We start from the raw sequence: 25992 nt of genomic DNA on the forward strand, positions 1-25992 counted from the left end.
GGGTTCTGTGATCCAACTCAGAGGTTGATGTTGCATCAATTCTAATATTCCAGTGGTTAACCTGCTCCAATCGGTGGCCCTCACAAAGAAGCTGATCGGACAGCCTTGGTATCGACAGAGCTGAGAACATGTAATGATGTAATGATGATACTTGTAAAGCGCACTGTTACCCCATCTCGGGGTGTCCTGGCGCTGAAGACCGCTGGGGAACCTGTCCTGGCTTTCCCTGTGAGGTGGTCCCTTCTACGCTGCCACAAGCAAAACCGTGTGGTAGCATTTTCTGGAGCCACACACTAAATGTCTCGCAGAGCAGCGCATGCGCTGGCTCAGCGACACCTAAAAACTGAAGCTGTGCTGTTGTACCAAGAGATTGCTGCATACAGCTGTGCTGGCTACATTCTGGAAATTGCTAGTTTTTTGATTTGCAGACTAGCTCCAGATGCCAAAAGTAAGAGGATGATTCTCCATCTTAGTAAAGAGTGACCTGTTGTTCTGCTTGCCAATCAAGGCAGGCAATGCTAGTGTCATTTATTCTTTATGAAATATAAAGTCTGATTGTGTTTAGCAGCTTTGTTAGGTACGTGTGAATAGAATTAAGAAATGTTGTCTGGAAGGTGACAACGGGATAAACCAGTTTTGGTGGGAATGGGATGGGGGGGAAATACCAGGATACTAGCAGCTAGAATTGTGCAAGACATCTGTGGTATCAGAGCAGAAGGTTCTAGAAAGGGTGTAGAAGTGGTGAAGGATAGCGCAGAACCTATGGCATGCACTTTAGTGGACAAATGCATAAATGAAAGATATATGTTGATAAACCCGCCCCGGAATCTTTACAAATCAAAAACTCAGCCGTGCGGCGTGTGAGGTTGAAATACTGCAGAGGAGTAGGAGGAAGGCATGGCCACAATCCATGCACTTCAGGGGTTGGGTTAACGTATGGTATTGAAATATTACCCATGATATTTTCTATGACATCATTGAGCAGGGTCTGGTGGCTTATTGGACTAATGCATCCACTGTAGGGGCCTGTGTTTGACCTCATGGACACAGCTTCAAATCCCAGTGGTTACACTCGATCTTTCATCCTTTTGAGGTCGATAACATGAGTACCATTGAGTTGGGTAACAATAACCATCTGTTTTCCAGTGCCAAGATACCCTTGGGTGAATGCACGCATTACAAATATACATGTTATGTGATGAATAATATAACAGAATACATTGCAATTAAATAATTGATAAGAAAACTGCATGGTGGGGGGGGGGGGGGAGTTATAGTTAACCTAGGGCATGAGTTATAGTTACTTGCAATACTATAACTGCTGAATTTCCATGGATATTTCACCTAGCTATGAGATCATTTTATATTTATATATACATATATGTATATCCAAGCTCCAAAGTACCCATACATACAAGGAGCACCTGGACCTCAGCTGCACACAAGGAGCTTTAAATGGTAAGCACGCCTCCAGCACAACAATTCCTTTCACTGTTCAAACTGCCCTTGGATGCCTGACGCGTTTCGAAGTGTCCCCACTTCTCTTCAGAGGCTTTGGCATTTTCAAAAGAGCGCTTGAGGCACCACCCCTTAATTGCATTGATGCACGCCCTAGATGGGACTTACGGGACTTGTAGTGCCTCACGTCGCGCAAATGTTCAGCTGGCAACCTTTCAAGCCCACAGATGGGCCTCGCTGTGAGGGATTCGTGCAAGATCCATACGCTGCTGCCCCACGATATCGGCCCGTTAGTCAAGACCGCATGGCCCCCGGTTCTTTCGGGGTGGTGCTCCTTACGCGGCAGGGTCACCACGTTAATATCCAAGCTCCAAAGTACCCAAACGTACAAGGAGCACCCGGACCTCAGCTGCACACAAGGAGCTTTAAATGGTAAGCACGCCTCCAGCACAACAATTCCTTTCACTGTTCAAACTGCCCTAGATGCCTGACGCGTTTCGAAGTGTCCCCACTTCTCTTCAGAGGCTTTGGCAGCTGAACATTTGCGCGACGTGAGGCACTACAAGTCCCATAAGTCTGGCACTGAGTGGTATTATGTGGAGTGTATTTACGTTGCATCGAGAAGAGTGTAATTATGTGTCCTGTAATTATGTGGCACTGAGTGGCAATATGGGGAGGGTATGTTGTATTTAGTAGAGTGTAATTTTGTGGCATGTAATTATGTGGCACTGAGTGTTATTTGGAGTGTATTCTGCATTGAGTGCAGTGTAATTATGTAGCATATAATCATATGGCACTGAGTGGTATTGTCTGGAGCGTATGTTGCATTGAGTACAGTGTAATTATGTAGCATATAATTTTGTGGCACTGAGTGTAAGTTGCATTGAGTGCTGTGTAATTATGTAGCACTGAGTGGGATTTCGAGTGTATGTTGCATTGAGTGCAGTGTAATAATGTAGCGTGTAATTATGTGGCACTGAGTGCTCTTTGGAGTGTATGTTCCATTGAGTGCAGTGTAATTATGTGGCGTGTAATTATGTGGCACTGAGTGTTATTTGGAGTCTATGTTGCATTGAGTGCAGTGGAATTATGTGGAGTGTAATTATGTGGCACTGAGTGGTGTTTGGAGTGTATGATGCATTGAGTGCAGTGTGATTATGTAGCATATAATTTTGTGGCACTGAGTGGAATTTGGAGTGTATGATGCATTGAGTGCAGTGTGATTATGTAGCATATAATTTTGTGGCACTGAGTGTATGTTGGAGTGTATTTCGCATTGAGTGCAGTGTAATTATGTGGCATGTAATTATGTGGCACTGAGTGGTATTTGGAGTGTATGTTGCATTGAGTGCAGTGTAATTATGTAGCGTGTAAATATGTGACACTGAGTGGTACTTGGAGTGTATGCTCCATTGAGTGCAGAGTAATTATGTGGGGTGTAATTATGTAACACAGAGTGGTACTTGGAGTGTATGTTGCATTGAGAGCAGTGTAATTATGTGGCGTGTAATTATGTGGCACTGAGTGGTATTTGGAGTGTATGTTGCATTGAGTGCAGTGTAATTATGTGGTGTGTAATTATGTGGCACTGAGTGGTATTTGGAGTGTATGTTGAACTAAGTGCAGTGTAATTATGTGGCGTGTGAGGGTGCACAAATGATGGTGCGCAGAGTATGAGGGTGCGCAGAGTGTGAGGGTGCGCAGAGTGTGAGGGTGCGCAGAGTGTGAGGGTGTGCAGAGTGAGGGTGCGCAGAGTGTGAGGGTGCAGTGTGTGCAGTGTTTGTGAGGGTGCAGTGTGTGCAGTGTGTGTGAGGGTGCAGTATGTGCAGTGTGTGTGAGGGTGCAGTGTGTGTGACGGTGCGGTGTGTGCAGTGTTTGTGAGTGCAGTGTGTGCGAGGGTGCAGTGTGTGCGAGGGTGCAGTGTGTGCGAGGGTGCAGTGTGTGTGAGGGTGCAGTGTGTGTGAGGGTGCAGTGTGGGTGTAGAGTGTGTGGGTGTAGTGTCTGTGGGTGTAGTGTGTGTGAGGGTGCAGTCTGTATGAGGGTGCAGTGTGTGTGAGGGTGCAGTGTGTGTGAGGGTGCAATGTGTGCAGTGTGTGCGAGGGTGCAGTGTGTACAGTGTGTGTGAGGGTGCAGTGTGTACAGTGTGTGTGTGTGTGTGTGTGTGTGTGTGAAGTGCCCACTATGAACTGAATGTATGCAAGTACAGGTGTACAGGATCTGGTAGTCCACAAGGCATGCGTCTTTGTCACAGAGAGGTCACTAACCTAGGTAGGGGTCAGGCCAGTTTGCCATCAATTAATCATGCTTGGGCCCTAGAGAGCACACACGCCTGAACTGGAGAGTCGCGATCCAGAACACGAAGGATGATTTTCAAGGAGGATGACTGTTCTTGTGTGGGCTAGACCTCCTGAAGTGCAAAGTGCTTTTAGAAACTCAGAAGCTTCCTACCCTCTGAATACCTGCGAGTTCTAGGAAACACAAGCGCACTGTTTGCCTCGTCTCCTACTAATGGCACATTTCATACAGATCTTAGACCAGCCAACCTGTATATAAAATGTCACTGTGTAAAGGGGGAGGGGGGGCAGAGCTTCGTAGCGAGATCTCCCTAAGAGACAATCTGCCCTGCATCAAGTGCACCACCTCTAACCCCACACACAAAAAAAGAAAAAAAAGCAGCCAGGCTTGCCATAAGTATTAAAGTAAAACAGGGTCAAATGCTGCGAGCCACAGGAGTCTGACTTCTTACCGGTTGATCATAGCCCTCTCGTCAGTCCTGGGTATGCTTACAGAGCCGCAGAAGAACACACACTGTTAGTGTCTGCGCAAAGCGCATTACCAGCACACTAATTCAAGCAAGTACTGGCGCTGTGAATTGCATGAGAAAATATTTTGAGAGAAGGGGATAACAATACCAAATGTCCATTAGTTTAACCGCTGAGTGACCCTTGGCAGGGCTGCAGTCTTACCGCGCGCACTTACCTCCGTATCCTGCTCCACTCACGGACCCCTGACATGCTGAACTAGCTTATTGCACGAAGCAGCCATGTGTCTCCCCTGCAGCACCCGTGAGGAAAGAAGACAATGATCTAAAGCCCAGCGTCCATGAAGCGGCCGCAATGTTAAAATAAAAAGCCCTGCGGTGTCCATAAGTATATAAACACAATTTGTACATCTTAAACAGCAACACGAGCGGAAACTCAGGAAGCTGTAAAAATGTATTAGGAGAAGAGGGCATGGCCAACCAAGATTGCCATGTAGACGTGACTCCCTACTGGTGCTGAGTGGAGAATGAGCGGAGTAGGACTCCCCGTTGGCCAGCGCTGAGACCAAAGGACACAAGGGGCGGGGCCTGTAGAGCCGCCGATGCGAATTCCGATGAGCGTAGCCTAGCTTCTGCCGAGAGATGTAGCAGACGTGGGAGACTTACTGAGTGCCGAGTTGAAGCAGCAGACCCAGAGAGACTGAAGCGGTGGCACGGACAGAGGAGATCAGGCACAAGACGACAGGAGTGGAGGCGGCCCTTGACCCCGCTGCCATGCCTTGAGCTATTGGTGAGTGCAGGGCTAACGGCGGCCGTCTAGCACGGAGGGATTGAAGGCCTACAGACCACAGCCGTGCCCGGAGAGTGGGATGGGGAGGGAGGGAGGGGTGTGTGTGTGTGTGCGCGCGCGTGTTTGTGTGTGTATGTAAGCCTTGTGTGTGCCCGGTGAGTGGGGGGGAATGCCGGGGGGGGGGTGCGCGCGTGTGCGTCTGTGTGTATGTGTTATCCACTTCCTGGCAATGTAGGACAGGAGATGTACACGGCGTGTTGGTGAACCTGTGCGCTCACTTGGGGAAATCGCCTGCGCGTGCCCATCCCCTGTCTCACATTCCCAGGAAGTGTATGACAAAAGATGCTTCGCTGGACGCAGTGCTCCGCACTGCTTACACCAGCTCGACCTAAAAAACCCAACAGAGCACAAGGCTTGATACAACACACTGTATTACATAACACATATCTCACACCACATAAGACTACTCAACATCTTTCCAACAGTGACTGCCAGATGCCCCAGGAGTCAATAAGACAATACAAACTTTACACTCATGTTGTGGACTAGTCCACACATATTGAGATACTGAACTGAGGTGTAAGTACAAGTGGGCCACCGGAGCAATAATACAATAGCTTTCAGACCTGAAGTTTGCCTACTGGAACTGTTGCCAAGGCCAAAAAAGAAAAAGCAAGTAAACAGAGTTAAGGATCTGGCTCTGTTGCTAACCAGAAGACACATGTATTTCAAGGATGTCAGCAGGTGCCCCTGGATGACACAGTGGAGATCAGAACTGGGTGGATGACAGCAGAATGCTCTGTCTAGTCTGCTGTGGGTGATGAGGGGGAGACACTGGTATGACAGAGCAGAAACAAATGCTCCTGAAGTTGGCAGAGAAAGACACCAGGAAAGGAAAACATGAAACGGATATATTAGAGGCATACTACCAACTTCTCAGACTTGGATTGCCCAGAAAAAATAGAGCAAACTAGAGATACTGAGCTGAGTGGGTGGGGTTTACAGTATGGGCGTGGGCCCGCTAGGCACTTTATATTGGTCTCTAATGCCATCTGACCCAAAGACATAAGCTCCTTTTATTTGTGAAGACAACGGGATATCACGTATAGGCAGAAGACGTACAGACCTATAATTGTAAAACACTTAGACCCACACAAGCGCTTAGACCCAAAAAACAGAGCACAAGTGTGCGTAAATTAAACATTGTGCCACATATAAAGCGGTCTTTTGGCTGAACCCACTGCACATATTTGTCCACTGGCAGGATCTGAGCTTTGGTTGATGCCACTTGCACAGTGTTGTTCTGTTGATGAAGCCATGTCTTCATGTTTGATTTGCCTGGTTTCTCCTTGACATGTTTAGAAACCCAGTGAAGGGTAGGGCGTGGCACCGTCACCGACCTGAAGATCTTCACGCCAGAGGAGGTCCTACTACGTCTTACCCTCCGGCCTGCTAGCCCATCATTTCTAGCTTCAAAGACTGCTATGACTGATTCAGGAGGGGTGAGACGGTGACGATTTTGAGAGACTCTCCTGGCACTGCCAGGTGTTGGTCAGTCATGGAGGTGAAGCACCTGGGCCCTGAACAGGCCTCCATCAGGGACATAAAAGGATGCCGGCTGGATGAAGCAACCAACTACGTCACTCTTTCCCAGGAAGAACATCGCTGAGCGCCGGTGGCTCAGGGGCTTGTAAAGTGAGCATGGTTGGCACAGGCGTCTCTGACCTTGGACGCGACTGACAGTCTGGTTTGGTAGCGAGCCATCCTACTATATTATGAGAGTCTCTGAAAGGTGCCTTTCCTGGCATTTTCCCTGTGGACATCGGGCGAGGCTACTGAACTGGAGGGCTGCTGGTGGAATGGGAGGGCTGAATCAGTTTTCTACACCCTTGGAACACTTTAAAATCCACTTCAACATCTTGCTTGGCCATAAGAGGAGAGGAGCGGCCCCCATCTATATTCTGGGAGCCAAATATTGATTGTGCCTCGCTACAGAGAGGAAAGAGATATTAGCAACTGGTTATAGAATGGCCCCACCTTCATGGCACTATGGATTATAGACAGCAGCCCTGTTGGGTCTGAGTTCTCTGACTATTGATTAGCTAAATCCTCAGAGTGGTGGGCACAAAAGCCAATTCTATCGTATGATGTCCTTAAACTATAGGTTACACTATCCACTCTCTTCGGGAGGACTTTGGTGGGTGCTTGTCTTTGCAGGAGATATCGCCTTGACAGCTTTCAGTAGGAAAGCCATGTGAACAAATTTCGATGGGGCAGTGTCCTTAGGCCATCACAGAACACAGAAGGGTACACAAAAAGCTAAGAGGGCTAGACCAATATTTTGCATTGACCAACAAAATGAACATGAGCAGGCCTCAGTAGCAGCAAAGCTTACAAAGGGCGAAGCAGCACTGTGCTATGTAAGAGAATGGATCTTCATAAAGAGGTCTTAGTTACCAGTTTGTCAACCTTCAAATCAACACTGCATGAAAAAGGTCTCTAGGAACTGAAAGTAGAAAGAGACACCAAGACTGATACTTTATGAGCGGATATGGACTCCATAGTTGCTAGAATTTTAGAAGCAGAAGCAAAGGTAGACCAAGTAAGGAAGACAAGCGCTTCACACAAAGCCAAGCAGGAGATGCTACAAAACCAAGCATATGCTGCTGGAGCTGCATAATGTTAGGCTATATAATTTATACACATACATATTCAAAGTGTGGTTTAACCTCATTAACGTGTGGTACATTTAAACTAATTAGTAACATGGAATCATTACAATCACTAAGATTTCAAATATGAGTGTATTAGGTTGATCAATAGATTGATGTAAACACTCATTACATATTCATTTTTTATAATGGTTGTTTTTCTTTTCACTCATTTATAATACTGTAACAAGCATTCATTTTCAAAGTATCTTAGCTTGATATTGAACTATCCGTAAATAGTTGTTTTAACACTGCTAGTAAGCTGTTTTCTTTCCTCTGCAGGTGTGAAGGAATGCCTCTTGTTAGCTAGTGAAAGGCATATCATTATGTAATAGATTGCTGATAGTGAGGCCTGGGAGAGAAAGGTTGGCAACAGTTGTGAAGCAAGAAAGGCGAAAAAAAGCCTTCTGTTCACGATGTACCAGGAGGATGCAACACTAAAGGACAATAGATGTGTACCCAATTGTGTGGAGATGGGAACTTATGACTCATTTGTATGCAGCTAGAAACTGGAAAGGAGGATAAAAAGAGGGAAACTAAAGATTATAAAGGATTACGTAAAATAAAACGTGGGGGCCATGAGGGACCGCTTCCATGTTTCCAATGACTAAGATTATAATGTACAAGATGTGCATTTTCTGAAAGTCATTGATAGAGGAGCCAATGAATTACTTGGATTTGTAATGTTCGATAAAAGGAGATGCAACCCGTATATTGTCTGCCTTATGTTAAATTCAATAAAAAGTTGTTTATTAACAAAGAGTGGCATCTAAAATACAGAGCTCAATGAAAAATGTCCTACCTAATGAAAAAAGAAGTAAAGTTTAGATTCAATTAAGCACAGTGAGGCAAGAGTTATTCTGATTTTCTTCTATACTACACCCTAGCAGCTCAGTTTAACACACAGTAAAGCACATGAACCACAACACATTGTGAACGAGTGTCTGAAAGTGCAAAAAAAAACCTTGTGAAGGTAATCAACCAATAAGCATTAAAATATCTCCTCAAAAGTCTCCTTAACCACGATTCTACTTTTAATCCAAAAACAAACACCATGTTGTTCAACAACTCGTTTGTGGTTCTCCCTCTAAAATAGCAAAACTGACATCAGATCACGGAGTACATCTTCCTGTAAATTTTATCTTAAAGAAATACATCCTATTCCAACTCTATAATAAATATATTTGGATGTCCCAATACTTCCTAATAGGTAGAATAAGCATCACCTTCATGTCATCATTAGAATCAAAACATTCTTTCTGGTTTGCTAAGAAAGTTTTACTTCTGTATCAGGCCCAGAGCCACAGATTACACTTCTCCAAAGTCCATCGGCTATCACTGAGGATATCGGCTATCGGCTATCACTGAGGGTATATCCACCGACTGTGTAGGAGGCTGGCTCTTTATATGGTATACCAAAAAATCTGTATTTGTAAAGCGCAAACTACTCACCCTTACGGGTCTCAAGGCACTTGAGGCCGTCGTGGAAATTAAGTGAGCTACTGCCCAGAGTCACATGATGCTGAGCTGAGCTGCCGCCGGAGCCAGGGATCGAACCGTGAACCCTGTGCTCGAAGTCAGCTGCCCTGGCCACTGCACCACACCCCTCCACCAAAAAGAGGTATGCTGTGCAAAGAGTCCAGGTATTCCCTTACTAGAGGAAAGGAGCTTGCTCTAGAAAACCCAAGGTGCTCTTTTAGAGGGTAGTGTGGTTAAGCAGCTTTAGGCCCATCAGAGAGGAGTATTTGACATATGCAAATACACACCATAGTCGATAAAAGTATGCACAAGACTCAATAAGGAGGTCTTTGCCAATTTATCAAAATAACACGTATCTTTCTATAACTTGAAGCACTTCGAGTCAATGTTAACCTAGGGAGAACAAATACGCTGCATACAGTCACTTAACGACTTATGGGACTTATCTTCTGGACTTAAGGTGTGTATAGGGCAAGGTCCAAGGCAGCATCAAGTGGGTATATCGGGTCGCACTCGGGCAGCTGAGTGCAGAGGTGCAATTCAGCGTCAGATGCCCAATGTTAGCCTATGGGTACAATACATATACTGCAATCGGGCACTTCACAAACTCCTGTACTAAGGAGAGAATGGGGATCAGTCTGAGGCAGCAACAACAGGTCACCTCGGGGCAGGGTGCAGAGGTACTTTTTAGCATCGGGTGCAATGTTATCATAAGGGGGTAGGTCCGGTCGAAAAGAGGCTGCAGTCTTGGACTAGGAGTAGAGCTGAACCAGCAAGTGGGCTTAGCTCTCACGATGCTGGGGGACACCTTTGGTCCTCTTCTCCATGGGCCAGGGGTGACGGGTGCAGTGGGGTCCTTAAGTGTTGGATTTTCATTACCGGGAGCAGTTGTGGTAGAGGGTGCCTGCAAACAGGGACTGCATGCAGCATTCGGAAATCCACAGTTGGAAAGTCCAAGTTAGGCTTTGTCTCTGGAGGGCTAGGGGACCAGGGTGGCACAGTTGGCACACTTCCTCTCGGGTTTGGAGCAACGGGTGCAGTGGTTCTTGACCTGTGTCTGGTTTTCACAGTCTTGAGGTCCTCTCAGGTCTCTTTGGGAGCCTGAAGGATGCAGGGAAGCAGCCCCAATGCTCCATGGGAGTTCCTGAGTCTTGACAGAAGAGCTAGCAGCCCTCTCAGTCTTTTGAAGGCACAGTAGCTTGCAGGATCGTTTGACTTTGGCATAGTCGTCTGGAACAGCAGACAGGCCTGCAGGCAGGGTTGGCCGAATCAGTTGCTTCTTCCACAGACCTTGCTTTTCGCGGCTCTTTGGTCCTTCTTCTCTCAGTTGGCAGGATCTGATGTTCTGTTCCAGGGCGCTCTCAAAGACTGAATTTAGAGGTGTTACTTACCCCGGGTGTCACCAAGCCCCCTATATGACCACTTCCTTGGGGAAGTGGGCATAAACCTGTCCCAAAGATCCTACATTTTCCATCAAAAAGATGGCCATGTCACAAAAGTCGCATCCACTTCAGGTAGCTCAGTTCTCGACTGGGGGTTGCAACTTGCCACACGTCTTGCCTCGCTAATTTTCCCACCTGTCCAGGAGCCAAGGACTCTAGACAAGGGGGTCGGTTTTCTCTCCTGTGGGAGAAACCAGATACATATACCAAAGGTAGAGGGCCTCTTCGAAGCTTCCCAGCCTTGGAATGCTAATCCACAGGTCATCCTGTGGGCAGGGGTGCAAGGCACCCCTTGCTCGAGTAGGCTTGGTTTATGGCTCCCGGAGAGCAGAGGACCCCACCTTTAGGAATCAGACACTCGTCTCTGGTGGGAAGCTGATGAAAGCCTTTCAGTCAGCACCAGGGGCTGGTAGGATTTCAGGGGCACCTCTAAGTTGCATCTATTACTAAATCCAACACAGCATCAGTTTGGTTTTACCAATATGAGATGTTTGATACCAAACATCCCTAGTTTCAGTGAAGCCATTATGTAGCTGGGAAACTCGTTTTCACCAGTGTCCAAAGCATGTTTGAAAATGGCTTCCCTGTTCCCTTATACTGGCATTAATGTAACTGACGAGCACAGGGGCATATCTGCTCAAGTAGATATGTACTCACATGTAATATAAGGCACCCTCTCCTAGGGCTGCAAGGCCTGCTGTAGGGGTGACTTGCAAATATTACATGCAGTTTTAGGGGACATGGCACACAAGGACGTGTGTCTTGTCATGTTTTCACTTTTGTCTGCACCTAGACACGCAGCATGCAGTGGCAGTTTCCGTGAGCTTGGTGAGGAGTCCTTTAGGGTGGCACAGTTTGTACTGCAGCCTTTAGGGACTCTCTTTAGTGCCTCAGGTCCTAGGTACAAGGGGTACTATTTATTAGGGACTTACAGAAGGTACTAAAGGTATTATCAATTGGTCAAAACAATTGCACAGTTTTGGGGCAAGAGATCTGGCACGGGGAACCTGTTTGGCAGAAACCCAGTGCACGTCCAGTCGAAATCACATCGTTTGCCAGGTATACCATGTCAAAAAGGGCACTTTCCTACATCTGGTTTGAAGTAAAACTTCTAAAAGGGAGACTCTGTCAATCAATATGCCAACATCACAATGTCCTCCAATACAGGGCCCGAAGAAATAGCCTTGGAATCCACAGCTCCCTTACATCACATTAATCCCTAATCTACAAATTCTGTTGTCAGTCTCCTGTATTGTCAAATACAACCACTGACCAAAGTGGGTGCTGGCAGATGGTTTCTTCAATACCATTGAAAGCCACTTTGCCCCCTGGGAAACAATTCCCTTGCAAAGTCCTCATGGAACTTGAGACTACACAAAAATTGGATTGACAGGAAAACTTGGGAATGAGATGGAAAGTGAATAAGACTAAGTCCTTTCTGCAATTACTAAATGTTACTCCGTGTGGAGTAAATAACTAACCAGAAATGTGGAGTACCCAAACACGTCACACCTACTTACAACAGGATTTCAGGCAGACCAACATAATTTGTTTAGCAGAATTTTTAGCAGACACATCCTTCCTGAAATGGTGTTTATTAGAGGCTAACTCAAAAGTAAGTTGGCCCATGATAGAATCCAACAAATGTAACTATTTTCAATGGAGGAAGTTAGACAAATCCATTTAATTAAGCAATCTAAAAACTAGTGGGTGTTTCTCCACAGAGCTACTTCCACCAATGAGTGACCAATACACATAGCTGATCTGAGTGAATTATTCATCATCTCAGACATTCCCTAATCCGGAAATTCTAAAAGATAATTTGGAACATACAGAACATCTAACCCCAAGACGCCAATGTCCCGTTCAAACTCCACTGCTTCAAAGCTTATCTGCACTACTTAATGGTGCCTGTTGGATGAAGATCACAGCACACTCCGAAAGGACCTCGGTTGGACGGCTGCTACATGGCCCTATGAGAATCTGCTGAAACTGGGGGTAGGGGGAAAGAGAGGAGAGGGCAGTTGATTGAAGCATTGGAGAAGTCCATGTACTGGAAACCACACTAGCTACAGAGGAGTTAACAACAGAGCTGTGTTCTGTCTCCTATCAGGGCCTTTACTTATATTATCATTATAAAAGGGGCAGGCATATGTATGTATGTAAGTGGTATTTGTATAGCACAACCCTAGCTGAAAGCAGTGGAGCACGGTACACGGTAAAATGCACGGATACAATAAAAAAAGGGATTAGAGACGTAGCTGATTTGTGAAGTGTTGCTGCATCATGATGTATTGTTCTTTAAAGAAGTGCATCTTCAATGATTTTGTGAACTGGAGCAAGTTTGGAGCTGTACTGATGCATACGGGGATGTTGTTACAGATACCGGGTATACTGATGGAAAAGGCCATTTGCTTTGCTTTTTACCCTTCTTTGCTTCCGGTATGGTGTCCTCACTTCAGGTGTGCTGAGATCCGGTGCCTGAATGTGTAATGTAAATACGGTGCTCATGTAAAGCGCTCCAATACCTTTGGGTCGAGTTTGCGCTATATAAAAATATGCAAAACAAATGTAAAACAAATATGGAGAACTGTCCAGCTACATGGGTGGAGGTGGAAGTTGGACTGTTCTGTAAACGATTCATCTTGCTTTGAAGATGATGAGGGCCAGCAAGGGGAGCCAGTGAAGTTCTATCAGGATTGAGATTTGAAGATATTTCTTCAGGCCGGGATGAGACTGTGCTGCAGTGTGTGGAGGATGCCCTTAAGAGGAGTCAGTGCGGATTCTGGGAGGCCATGGAGCAGGGCATTTTCAACACCCATATGTCAGAGTATGAGGAATTGAAAAGCAATTTTGAAGTCACTTTCTAGAAGGAATAGTTTCGCTTTGGTAAGTAGAGCAAGCTGGTTCTAGGCTTGTCTTGGTTTTCTTGGCAATGTGTTTTTGAAGATGAGGTTGGTGTACAGGATGAATCAGAGTGACCAGGCACTAGAAGAAATTTGGGGTTTGAAGCTGTGAAGGGTAATGCGATTGAGGCTGGTTTGTATTCATTCTTGCTTTCGGCAAATAACAGCAAATTTGCCTTGGTGGGGTCAAGCTTCCGGTCAGTGCTGGACATCAGGGTCTGATGAAGTGCAGGCAGTGTTAGAGGCTTTGTAATTCTTTATTGAGTGTTCAATTAATTAAAATCTTTGTAGTAAAAAGTGCAATACTGTTCCCCCTCCCTCCTCTCCCCCACGCCCACCAATCTCGAGCCCTTGGTACATCAATGGTCCCCTGGCCCGCATGAACTCTTAAGTCAAAGCTATTTGCACTTGCAGATGGAAAAAAAGCTTTAGCTCTGAGACCATTTGTTGGTGTGGCCGTCTTCTCTTTTGCAGTTGGTTAAATATCATCAAATAAGGCGTGTCTCCTCAAGTTGAGCCTGTACTGTACAACCTTGCCTGAGGCTTAGCTTGTCCTAAGGACTTGTGAGTGGACTTGTACTCTCTGGCCTAGATTGAGTGAGCTGATGGACAAAGAGGCCCTTGCAATCCATATCATCTAAGTCTAATGGAGATTCACTGTGCAAAAAGCTAAAACACTGTAAAAAAGATAAAGTGCAAAGAGTGCTGATTTAAAGTGCTGCATCTCCCCTAAAGGCCTGTTGATTATTCTGTAACCGTCAGTAAACACGGACTGGTAGATGTTAGATACTTGAAAATCGGGAATGAGCAAACTGGACTAATAGATTGTTGTTCTCCCCCTTGTGACCTGTCAGAGATCTGCTGTGCTACCCCCTTAAAAGGAATAAAGTGCACTGTGGTCGTAAAAGTGTGCAATAGTTTGACTGTCAAGGGAATAGCGTTAGTCAGCACAAACTCGTAAGAGCAATTCTGATTAGATTCTTATATTTCCCCAGTCTGGCTAAGTTGCAGGTTTCAGTAAAGCACAGGTCCGAAGCCTCCCAGCAAGTCCTGACTTCCTTTGCCCTAAAGATAGGGCAAAGCAGGTGACATCGCTCATCGGCCAGTTTAGGACAGCAGCACAGAAGATGCAGCCAATTCTTTGCGATAAAGACATGGTCTGCACAAGACCACTTCCACCTTACGTGCCCAGGCTGGATTAAAATCTGTGATTCATAGCACAGGGAGTGTCCTGTGGAGTATTTTCCTACAGGGCTGTGCCTTCAAAGCATCACAAAAATAGTGTTGAGCTTTACCCATGATGTATGTTATTTCCAGTGGCTATGTAATGGAGCTGGTGGGGTGGGGGTGGGCGGATTGATGAGTCTTTCTCAAACAATGTTACCAATACCTGCTTGTTTACTGCTTTTTTCCAAGCGGACAGAGGAATGTCAGGTGATTGAAAGCTTACTACTTCAGTCTTCAAGGTGTCAATTGCCTGGCCAAGTCTGAAGTGCCAGAGGGAACCCTCCTCCTCAAAATGAACCCCAGTAGGTGTTTGAGAGAGTCTGCCGGGGCTCTGGAGATCCTGATGAAGAGTTTTATTAGGTCTCCCTGGCAAGCCAAGTCCGGCCTGCCAAGACCAAGCTCCAGCCTCAACCTTGCTTTTCTGGCATGCCGCGGTTCTAGCAACACTGACGTATATGCCTTGGCTTGTGCAGTGATTAAGGACCTATCCAGGACCCCAGGAAAAGCCAGATGACCATAGCTAATGGCCAGTATCAGTTTTGCTTTTAAGACTGTCGGCATTGGCTCGGTGGTAGGACTTAGCAAGCAATGGCTTCCTTGTTTCAGTATGTGGATGACATGGTTGGCCTTTGTGCCAAGGTGTTTTTGGTGGGTGGCCCTTTCTGAAAACCAGACCCTAAGTTATGGGCTGTTACAGTCCCAATTTCCAGATCTCCCAGTTGCAAGTGAGCTTGCTTTATTTGTGGAGGTATTTTCCAAACACTACTACCTTGGTTTTACCCTGATTGACCCGTAGGTGGTTCTCCTGGTTATAACGTTCAAGAGTGATGAGGACTCTCAGGATGTGTTCAAGGCACTTCAGGTCTGAAGCAGAGAAGGCTTGCACAGCAGGCTGTATATTGCATGCACATTGGTGAATTTGAACCTTTTACCAGTGAATAGTGCTCCTAGGGGCTCCACATAGAGGTTGAATATGATAGGGGACAGTACAAACCCTGGGACAAAATCTTCTCTTTTGTAAACTAGAGGAACACATGTGAACAAACTGGAGATGGTTGGAAAGGTGCGAGCTAAACCACTGAAGGACATTGCCACGGAATTCCTTGTGAGGTTCCAAAGAGTAGATTAGGGTGGCATAGTTAATGTTGCCAAAAGCGGGGGGCGTGGCCAAGCAGCATGGCCGACAGGACGTGAGCTCTGCCAGCTCCCGTCCTGCGGACCCGAACATCCTGTTTTTTATCCTGCCCAGGCTCCGGTGAGCAGCCCTGATCGACTGGAGATATCGCTGAAGCTGCGGGGACCATCCTTGCCGAATTCCAGCTGGCGGGAGTAGCGGAGTGGCCGCGGAGCAGCCCCGGTGATCCGGGAGCGGCCGCCACACCTACGCGAGCCCGTGGTCTGGGCCTGGTCGGCCGGGGGAGGCCATATCCTGGAGTGCCCCGGTGGGCCAGCGGGGAGATCGAAGAGCTTGTCCCGGGTCTGGACCCTGACCCGGGGGACGGCGCCGTGAGCGGAAGCGTGGTAGGCGGCTCTGGACCGAGGGACGCCCCGGGAGGAGTCTCGGCCCCGGTGAAGCAGGCCGCGGGCACCGATTGACGGTCAGGGGGCTCCGGATCCGTGAGGGCGCCATGGCGTGCGCTTGCCCAGCTGTGCTGCTGCCTACCTGGGGGAAGGTCTGCCGTCCTGGAGCGGGGGAGCGACTGGAGAGCCGAGGACCGGAGCGTGCCCCTCCTCCACCGGGCCGCCATCTTGAAGTCGGCCGTCGGGCCGTGGGGACTGAGAGTGACCGGCGGCGCCTGCAGGTCTGGGTCCCGGCAGACACTGCGTGGCAGTGAGGTGAGAGCGGGCTGGGGGCCCAGAGGAGCGCAGACGAGCGGCGCGGACGGCGCAGGCACAAACACTGAGCCCCTGTCAGACTACGCGGGGCCGGCCCAGTTCTCCCGGGCCTACCTGCCTCCTGGAGCGCAGGGGGGGAGGGGGCGAGATCCCCCCATTGACTCTCGGAGGGGCCCTGGGCCTCTGGAGGAAATATTGGTCGAGGGGCGCAGATTGGACTCCTGATTGCGGTGCCGGGGTGGAGCGCCTTGGGCCCCCCCCCTACCTGGCTGCTGGCTGGGAGATCGGGGCATACGAACTACTCCGCCCATACAAGCCGGGTGCGGAGAATAGAGTGGCCTGCCCCTGGGGGGGCTGGCTGGACGAAGGGACACAGCGCCGCACCCACTGGGGGCCACAGGGACCCTCGACGAGATCGCGCCGCCCGGCTGGCGAGGTGTGGTTGCCGGATTTCTCCTTGCCGGTGCACGACGCTTCCTGACGGTACCTGCGGTGCCTGGGACTTGCCTGCGACGGGAGTGTTGGGGGAGTGGGGACGCCCGACTGACTGTGCAAGGGTGAGAGCTCGAGCGCGACTCCACACAGAACTTTCCACCGACTGGGTGGAGGCGGGATTGGGCTTGCTGCTGCTCTAAAGGCAGGCCATCCCCGCATTATGATCATTCCGAAGATGCGTAAAGACAGGGCGTCCCGCTCGTCACAGGCCAATACGATCACCCAGTACACCACGCAAAGACTGCCGCCCCAAAGGATTACACGCCAATCGGGCCAGGATGAGGAGCCGGGGGACCCCGGTGAGCCCTCCCGTGCGGAACTCCTAAAGGCTATTCAGGGCTCCCACTCAACGTTGGAGAGGCAAATCGAAACAGTCTCCATCGACGTCAACCTCCTGCGGACAGACCTCCGTAAGGTGGCGGACAAAGTCACAGATGCGGAGGCCAATATTGTGCAGCTACAGGGGGAGGTGGCCTCTCTCCGGAAGACGGTCACACACCTTACGGCGACGACTGGTGCCTTGGAACGGAGAGCTGAGGACGCAGAAGGGAGGGCGCGTCGCAGCAACATTAGAGTCCTAGGGGTCCCGGAGAGACTGGAGGCTGGAGACCCTGAACGCTTTCTGGAAACATGGATTAGAGCAAAGCTGTGCCCGCAGGGTCTCTCAGAAGTGTTTGTCATCGCGAGAGTTCATCGAGCCCTGGTTCCCCCGCCACAACCGGGGGCCCCGCCGCGAGCTCTGATTGCCAGGATATTGAATTATCGGGATCGAGACGGCATCCTGCGAGCGGCGAGGGAAAAGCCGGACCTGGCCATTGAAAATAACCGGATTTCAATATACCCAGACTATACCCATCAGGTTCAGGAGATGAGGAAATCCTTTCTGGGGGTTAAGCAGAAGCTCCGGGCGATGCAGTTACAATATATGTTGCTGTATCCCGCCAAACTCAAGGTGCTGGCTCAGGGCAAGGCACACTTCTTTGAATCCCCGGAGGAAGTATGGGAATGGCTGGAGGTTAGGGGAGACGGGGTTCCACCGGGAGCCCGTGGTGGGTCCAAGGAGACATGGGGGAGCCGTCCCCAGCGGCAGCGGAGGCCCCGGGGCGGACGGAGACGACGCTCTACGTCGGAGCACACGGAGGAACCTAGAATCACGGTTGGGGCTGATGGCGGAATGCTCCTGGAACCCTTGCTGCAGGGGGCCGGGCGGAGTCTCAAAACCCGCTGGAACCTGCGGAAATCCTGGTCCCGGACACGATACCAGCTGCGGTGAGGGACATGACACCGTCGGACCTGGTGATTCAGGAGACTGGGGGAGCTGGGGCCCTGGAGGAGAATGGCCCACCCTGAGGTGATGTAGGAGCCCTATGTACTTTGTCTTTGGATGGCTGCTGTGGCTCCCGGGGTGGAGAGGGGTATAGGTGGACACTGGATTGACATTGTACCCGGGGCCACCAGACTTTGCATTGTGGGGGGGAGACTGGGGCCGGTAGATTTGCAATGTGGGAATTGATTGATATTTGGGAGGCGGGGGTGCTACTGTCGGACCTGGTCCTGTATGGTCAACTACAGCTGGACCGGAGCCGGGCGTACTCAATGTGAGCATTGGGTCTTGCGGGGAGCTGGGGGGGGGGGTGTATGCAGTTCATTGTTGTGTGGGTGTGTGATGTGTTGTGAGGGGTGTGTGGGGAGGCTGTGCACGTCCTGGCACCAGCGGGGGAAGGGCGGGTTGACAGATTGGGTTGTTGTCGTTATCCTGCTCGTGGGTGGGGGGAGGGGGGAGTGTTCTGCTAATGTTGCAATTTTGGGGGGGGGGAGGATGGGGGGTACTGTTTAAGAATGTTGGTATAGACATCATGTGTATCACTGTTCAGGCCCCTAGGTGGCGGTATTTTGGCAGCAGACTGCATGGCCCGGCGGGGCACTTACAGGAAACATGGGATACAAATTCTTAACGTGGAATGTGCGTGGGTTGGGCACTTGTACCAAACGGTATAGGGTCCTGTCCTTCCTTCGGAGGCATGGCATTTCGATTGCATGTTTGCAAGAAACGCATCTGAATGAGGTGGGGGCGCAAAAGCTAGCTAAAAAATGGCGGGGTCAGGTCTTTCACTCTTCCTTTTCGACATATGCGCGTGGGGTCTTGATCTGGGTCCCCCTCGCGGTACAGTATGCGGAAGCGGATATTGAGGGCAGGTACCTGCTGCTGAGGGTGAAGTTGAATGGCAAGGACCTTACACTACTTAATACATATGCGCCTAACGTAGACGACGCGACCTTCTACCCACAAATGCAAGACGTCTTAGTGTCGGACGTGGACAGCCCTCTCCTGTGGTTCGGAGACTTTAACTGTGTCTTGGACCCTGTCCTAGATAGGCATCCTCCCCGAGCGGGGACGAAACCTCGCATGACGGCGAGACTGCGCGAGGTCATGGCGAACTTGGGAGCAGTAGATGTGTGGCGTCAGAGTCACCCGTCACAGAAACTGTACACCTGTTACACTCCTACACACGACACCCATAGCAGGCTAGATAGGGTCCTCGCCGCGAATATAGACGCGTCGTATTCCCTAATTGTCACCCATCTGGCCCGCTTCCTGTCTGACCACTCCCCGGTGTTGTGCGCTACGCAGGACGTCGACCAGCCTTGCCGCCCCCGTACATGGCGGATGCCTGCGGACCTACTGCAGGACCCATTGGGTAGAGATCATGTGCAGGCTACACTCACTAATTACGTCGACCTGAACTGGGAGGGGGACGACGTGCCCCTGTCGACGAAATGGGACGCTCTGAAGGCAGTGGTGCGGGGTGAATGCATGGCTCTTACTTATGGGGTCCGCCGACAGCTGACCCGCGAACTGCGGGAGGCTGAAGACATCCTGCGGACTCGCCAGGCCTCGCCAAATCCTGGGGAACCGGAACTGGCCCTGGAGCGGGAAGCCCAGGAGCAAGTACACAATATACTTACGCGCCTCGACAGATACACGCTGGGTCAATTTAGACAGGGTCTCCACAGGGAGGGGGACAAATCCGGCCAATTATTGGCCTGGATTTTGAAGAAAGAATCGGCCCCGGTTCGGATAGTTGCCCTGAGGGGCCCTGATGGGGTCATGGTGCATTCGGAGTCCGGTATATTGCGGGTTCTTAAAACCCACCTGCAGCAGGTGTATACGGCAGACCCGCTGGTCACGGAAGCATCCTATCAGCCTTACCTCCGAGGAGTGACTCTTCCGGCCCTTCCGAGAGAAGCAGCGGAAGAATTAGATGGGGCTTTGACCCTCCACGAAGCGCGGGTGGCTATGGCCGGCCTACCGACGGCGAAATCCCCAGGAGGAGACAGGTTTCCTTCCGAGTTCTACCACGCATTCGGAGACGTCCTCGGCCCCCTCCTCCTCCAGGTCTTCCTTACAGCGCTGGAGGATGGAGCTCTTCCGCCCACAATGTACCAGGGTGAGATCTGCATGCTTCTAAAGCCGGGTGGTGATGGTTATGACCCCGCGGCATACCGCCCTATCACAATGATTAACACGGATGTCAAGATCCTGACCAAACTCTTAGCCGCTCGGTTGGCGCCGCACATGGTCCAGTTGGTTCACCAGGACCAGTGTAGGTTCATCCCCGGACGCAACACCGCGATGAATCTGCGGCGATTAACCCATGTTATGCATGAGGTGCGCGGTAGAGAGGATCCCCAGGTCCTGGTTTCGATAGACTTGGCCAAGGCATTTGATACGGTTAGCTGGGGGTACCTATCAGAGGTGCTTCAACAGGTGGGATTGGGGCCCGTGTTTCGCAAGTGGATCCAGATACTGTATCGGGCGCCTCGAGCCAGAGTCAAACTTGGGGCTGCACGCTCGGAGGACTGGGCGTTGGAGAGAGGCACCCGTCAGGGATGCCCCCTCTCGCCACTCCTGTTCGCCCTGGCAATTGAGCCATTGGCGGTGGAAGTCTGTACCACAATGGCCCAATGGGGAATCAAAGTGGGGAGTAATGTCCACACGGTGTCCTTGTATGTGGACGATGCTCTGTTTTACTTAACATCTCCGTGGGACGCGCTACCGGTTTTGCTACGGCTACTGGACCGTTTTGGCGCAGCCTCGGGCCTGCGTATCAATGCAGGGAAGTCCCTGATCTTCCCCCTAGCGGGATGTAATGTGGACGCGCGCGGGGACTTGCCACACCTGGGTCTGCGGTGGGAACTGGAAGCCTTCCGCTATCTGGGGATGCAGGTGGCGTCGTCGGACGAACAATTGCTGGCCCGCAATGCGGATAGGGTGGTGCACTCCCTACAACAATCGGTGGCATTCTGGAACACATTGCCTCTCTCCCTGATGGGACGACTGGCAGTGGCGAAAATGGTGATGCTGCCGCGAGTGCTGTATGTGTTGCAGAATTCACTGTGCCCACTTCCCCCGCGGATGTTCCGCACTCTTAATACTCTCCTTACGTCCTTACTCTGGGCGGGCAGGCGTAGTAGAGTTGCCTTACACACGGTTGTCCGAAGCTGGGAGGAGGGGGGGTTGGAGGCGCCGAGATTCGACCTCTACTACTATGCAGCTCAGCTGTTGCCAGCTGCCAGGTGGTTCGCGGATGCGGACACCTGGGAACTACGGCTCCTTGCGGGGAGTGCGGATGAAAGAGCAGTACAGATGGCCCTGATGCGTGGCAGGGGCGCGGATGCGGCGCTGCCGTACATAGTGCGCCACACCGCAGCCATTTGGCAGCGCGCTGTGGAAAAAATCCTACGGAGGGCCCCCTTTCACAGGGAGCTGCCGATATGGATCATGGCCCCAGTGGTGGACATGGAGGTACACATGCCTTTCCATGACTGGAGAGCGGGAGGTTGCGAGCTGTTGGCAGATCTCTACCCGGACGACACGTTTCTATCTATCGAACGGGCAACGGAGACGTTCAGACTCGGTGAGGGACAGTTCCTACACTACAGGGGCCTCCATGCAATGGCACGGGATACTTGGCCGCAATTCCCTGATGCGCCCCCTGTGTCCCATACCCTCAATATTATCCTTTCCTGTGGTAGGGGCAGGAGGCTGATAACCCTATTGTACTCAGCCATGCGGCAGGACTCCACCCCACCGGTTCCACCGGCGTGGGCGGCCTGGGAAGCTGACCTGGGGATTGCTTTGGACCCGGCACAGCGCAAACGCATTGGTACCCTCACCCGGAAGGTGTCGTGCAATGCACGGTTCAAACTGACACACTTTAACTTTTTACACCGAACATATGTGACTCCGGTTGCCTTGAAGCGTATTACCCCGGACAAGCGCGATGACTGCCCTAGGTGTGGCGCGCCGGGTGCCTCCTTCCTTCATCTGGCGTGGGACTGCCCGTTGGTTTACGCCTTCTGGCAGTCGGTGGTGGCGCACATTTGTAAAGTTACTGAACTCCGGATGGAGCTGACCCCCCTTCACTGCTTGTTAGCCTTAGTCCCCAAGCCCAGGAAGTGTAATTTGTCCTACAAAATGTTACAACTACTTTTAGTACTGGCAAGGAGGAGGGTGGCCATCACATGGATGGGACAGAGGGCCCCAGAGATGTCACAGTGGCTTAGAGATGTGGGGGAATGGTCCCTGGCGGAGGAAACCTTCATGCAAACCGTGCGAGATGTGAAGCTGCAGGACGACCTGCTTGCTTGGAGAATGATACGAGTGGTGGGAGAGGCAGCCGAAGACTCGGATGGTACGAGTGCGGAGTTGTTCACCCCTGGGGTCTGAGGATGAGGGTGGTGGGGAGGGTGGGGGAGGGCAGTGAGTTGGGGGAGTGCCTGACCGCACACGCACATGTAGGTTACAACTGGGAGGAATTGTGTTTTGGTATCTCAAGGTTTCATTCCTAATTTACGTAATGATCGCTGCTCTATCTGCCGATAGGAGTGCCATAATGAGGTGAACGACCTGTATACACATGTTTTAGTCATGAATGCCGAAGTTTTGGGGGGGAGGGTTCCTTTGGGGAGTTGGGGGGTAACCTGTATTAAAGAAAAAGAAAAGCAGATCAGAATATCCTGCCGCGCAGTTACATGGCTAGGTTCATGACCTGGCTTACATGCTACCATCTACCGCCGCCCGGCCTTCGGGTTGTGGGCTGATGAGCCGTGTACACAGAAGTATGTTCTTTGACATAATGTCGTTGCTTTCTTGTAGCTGTCGGCGCAACTGTTATATGCTATCATTGTCTGCAACAAAAATAAAGTTAAAAAAAAAAAATAAATGTTGCCAAAAGCAGATGAGAGGTCCACTAGTATCAGAAGATAAGGGTCATCTTCACCTTTGATCGTCAGGACACATTTAAGGTAATGTCTCCAGGCTGCAATGCAGTCAGAAGCCAGATTGGCTTTTTTGATGATCTTGCCGATAAGGTTAGGTGAGTAATAGGCCAGTGGCTGGTGGGGTCATTAGGGTCTAGTGTAGGTTTTCTTAGAAGTGGGAGAATACGGTCCATTTTGAGAGCTTGTGGGAACGTGCTTTGAGTGAGGAAGGCGTTGACAATGGTCAAGAGGGGAGAAAGAGTTGGCTAGAGAGATGAAAGATGAAGTTATGACATTATCTTCACAGCAAGGTGCTTACAAGGAGTGGAGTATCTTGGCGACACCTGAGAGAGACAGTGCTTTGAAGGATAACTATTGTGGATGCTATGAAAATGGCTGGGTCCAAGAGGAAAAGCAGGCTTGGTGTTGCTAATTGTGCTGTAGGATGTTCTCTTTTCTTTTTTTCAATGAAAAGGCTGATGTCACTGCATTCTCTGTGAAGTGTGGGATATGATGGTCAGGCAGTGTTTTTATGCAATGCTTCAATGTCTGGAAGAGTTTTCTGCTTTTGTTAGCAGCTTCACTGATGGTGTTGGACTAGTACTTAACTCTGGTTAAATGTGATGAGTGCTGTGCGGAGAGACTTAAGTTGTGAGGGTATCGTGGACTCTATTTTTATTCCATTTTCTTTCCTATGTGCGGATAAAGAGTTTGTTTTTTGCAGGGGCTTTGGAGCAAGCTGGTGCTGTAGATTTCTGCCAACACATATTGTGTTTTAGTTGGAGTGTATGTGTTCAAATGGTTTTCCAGAAAACAGATGGAAGTTGTTTAGAAGGGTGCTAATGCCAGATGTGAAATCAGCAGGGTGACCGATGAGTTCAAAGTTCAAGTTGTTGATACAGAAGTCTTTCAAGGATTGGAAGCACTATCCTGTAAAAGAAAAACAACTGATCTTCTAACCACTATCCTCTGGAAAACAAACCATCCGACTTTATGACCAGAAATCGTGCTGATCCGAACACTGCTCTGCCTTCCAAGCCGACATTTAACCACCTCTGGATCTTTGTTCTGGTTTTCCTGAATCATCCATATTTTTGAGTATGCAGATCCTTTGCAAAAATTGCTACCTTCAGCTTTGGAGAGCCCATTAAGGCAGAGGACCAGGAAGCCAGCCTGGACGGATGAAGCTAGAGAGTCCACTATCCTTGACCCTGCAGTTGTCCCAATGAGATCTTGTCAGTTTTTAACGCTCTTTTCGCTTCCCTTTTTGAAGGACATCAGCTTTCAGACTGCCAACAGAGGGTTGCTGACACAGTCTCCTACAAACCCCGCAAATGTAGGAAATGTTCACAATTATTACAAATGCAGACCTTGCAGGATATTTACCATCATTTGAGACTACTGGCAAAAAATCTATAGATCCTGAGTAATTTGGAACTTACTGTTCAAGTAGACGATTAGTGCCGCTAGAGATCTCATTTACTTAATAAGCTATGAGAAGCATCGTGACGTGAATTAAAGGCTGAGGGGAGTGGTCTGTATTCAAACACCTGAGCCTTGCAAAACTTCAAGTAAGCACCATTCAGGTTCAATCTCAATATCCGGTTATTCTCTCTGGGAACATCCTGGAAGAGATGGATCTCCTGTATCTCGAGGGGCCTAGAGTTTAACAATGAGCTGAGTTCCCAAGAGTCGGTCGAGCAATCGAGAGCAACCTACTGCTCCTTTCCTTCCAATGCCACAGTCATGTTCTATATTAAAAGTTCAACTTTGATGTACGACATGAAGAATCTCTGGTTTTACAAACGTGCCTTAAAACTTTAAAGAAAACTCTATGTGAAAATCTCAGACTGCCTCTAACACAGAGAGACATCCCTGTGATGTAGGACCAGTTGTGGGAATAGAGTGCCGGCCTTTCCCTTACTTTTACTTAGAAGACTTGATCTTAACTAGGTAAAAACTCCAATGATGTTTGTGGTAAATACACTGCTTTGTGTGCAAACTCTTTGGAAATAGCCCCTTCAAGGGAAGAAGCTCCTGAACATTGCAGCTCCTGCCACTGCCCCACTCTGTGGGTGGTTTGATAATGTTTGGGGATCTTGGCTGTAGGAGTGGCTGGCGAAGGAATCCCTATCGCAAACGACTGTGAGGAAAACTTCGCGAGAATAGAATCTCATCTCAGGCAGTGAATGTGCTCTCAAACGTTCCTAGCTCTTTAATAAATTGGCAGCAAAAAAGCAGACCAACACCACAAGCCTTGCGTCCACCATAGTTAGCTCACCCCTAGTAACAGGGACCTGCCTCTGTAGGTGGATGTAGAGCAGCTCACTTTACTGAGAACACATATGACTCTTTGTGCCACTCCAGAAAGTGTCTCCTGGGAGGTATGAAGGCCAGAACCTTGGGCTCCCCAGCCATGACCAAATTTAGGCCAGATCAATGAGCTATTATTGACAATTCTGCCAAAAGTGCTCTATGGCCTTCTTGGGGCCCTGAGAGAACTTGTTCAAACAGGTTGTCACTTCAGCATTAATATCTGTAGCATCCACCACTTAGCCACCTCATGATGGAAAAGGATATTCTGCCTTCAGACCTTTCTTAACCTACCTGTCCAGTGGTCTGC

General features: G+C 49.6%; 1 protein-coding gene across 2 annotated transcripts in view; it reads right to left on the reverse strand.

The window, feature by feature from the left end:
• SCAI (suppressor of cancer cell invasion) overlaps positions 1-25992 on the reverse strand; it is a 602691-nt gene that overhangs the window by 76910 nt on the left and 499789 nt on the right. The gene's annotated exons all lie outside the window — the stretch shown is intronic.

This window comes from Lissotriton vulgaris, chromosome 5, assembly GCF_964263255.1.
Source record: "Lissotriton vulgaris chromosome 5, aLisVul1.2, whole genome shotgun sequence".
Classification (NCBI taxonomy): domain Eukaryota; kingdom Metazoa; phylum Chordata; class Amphibia; order Caudata; family Salamandridae; genus Lissotriton; species Lissotriton vulgaris.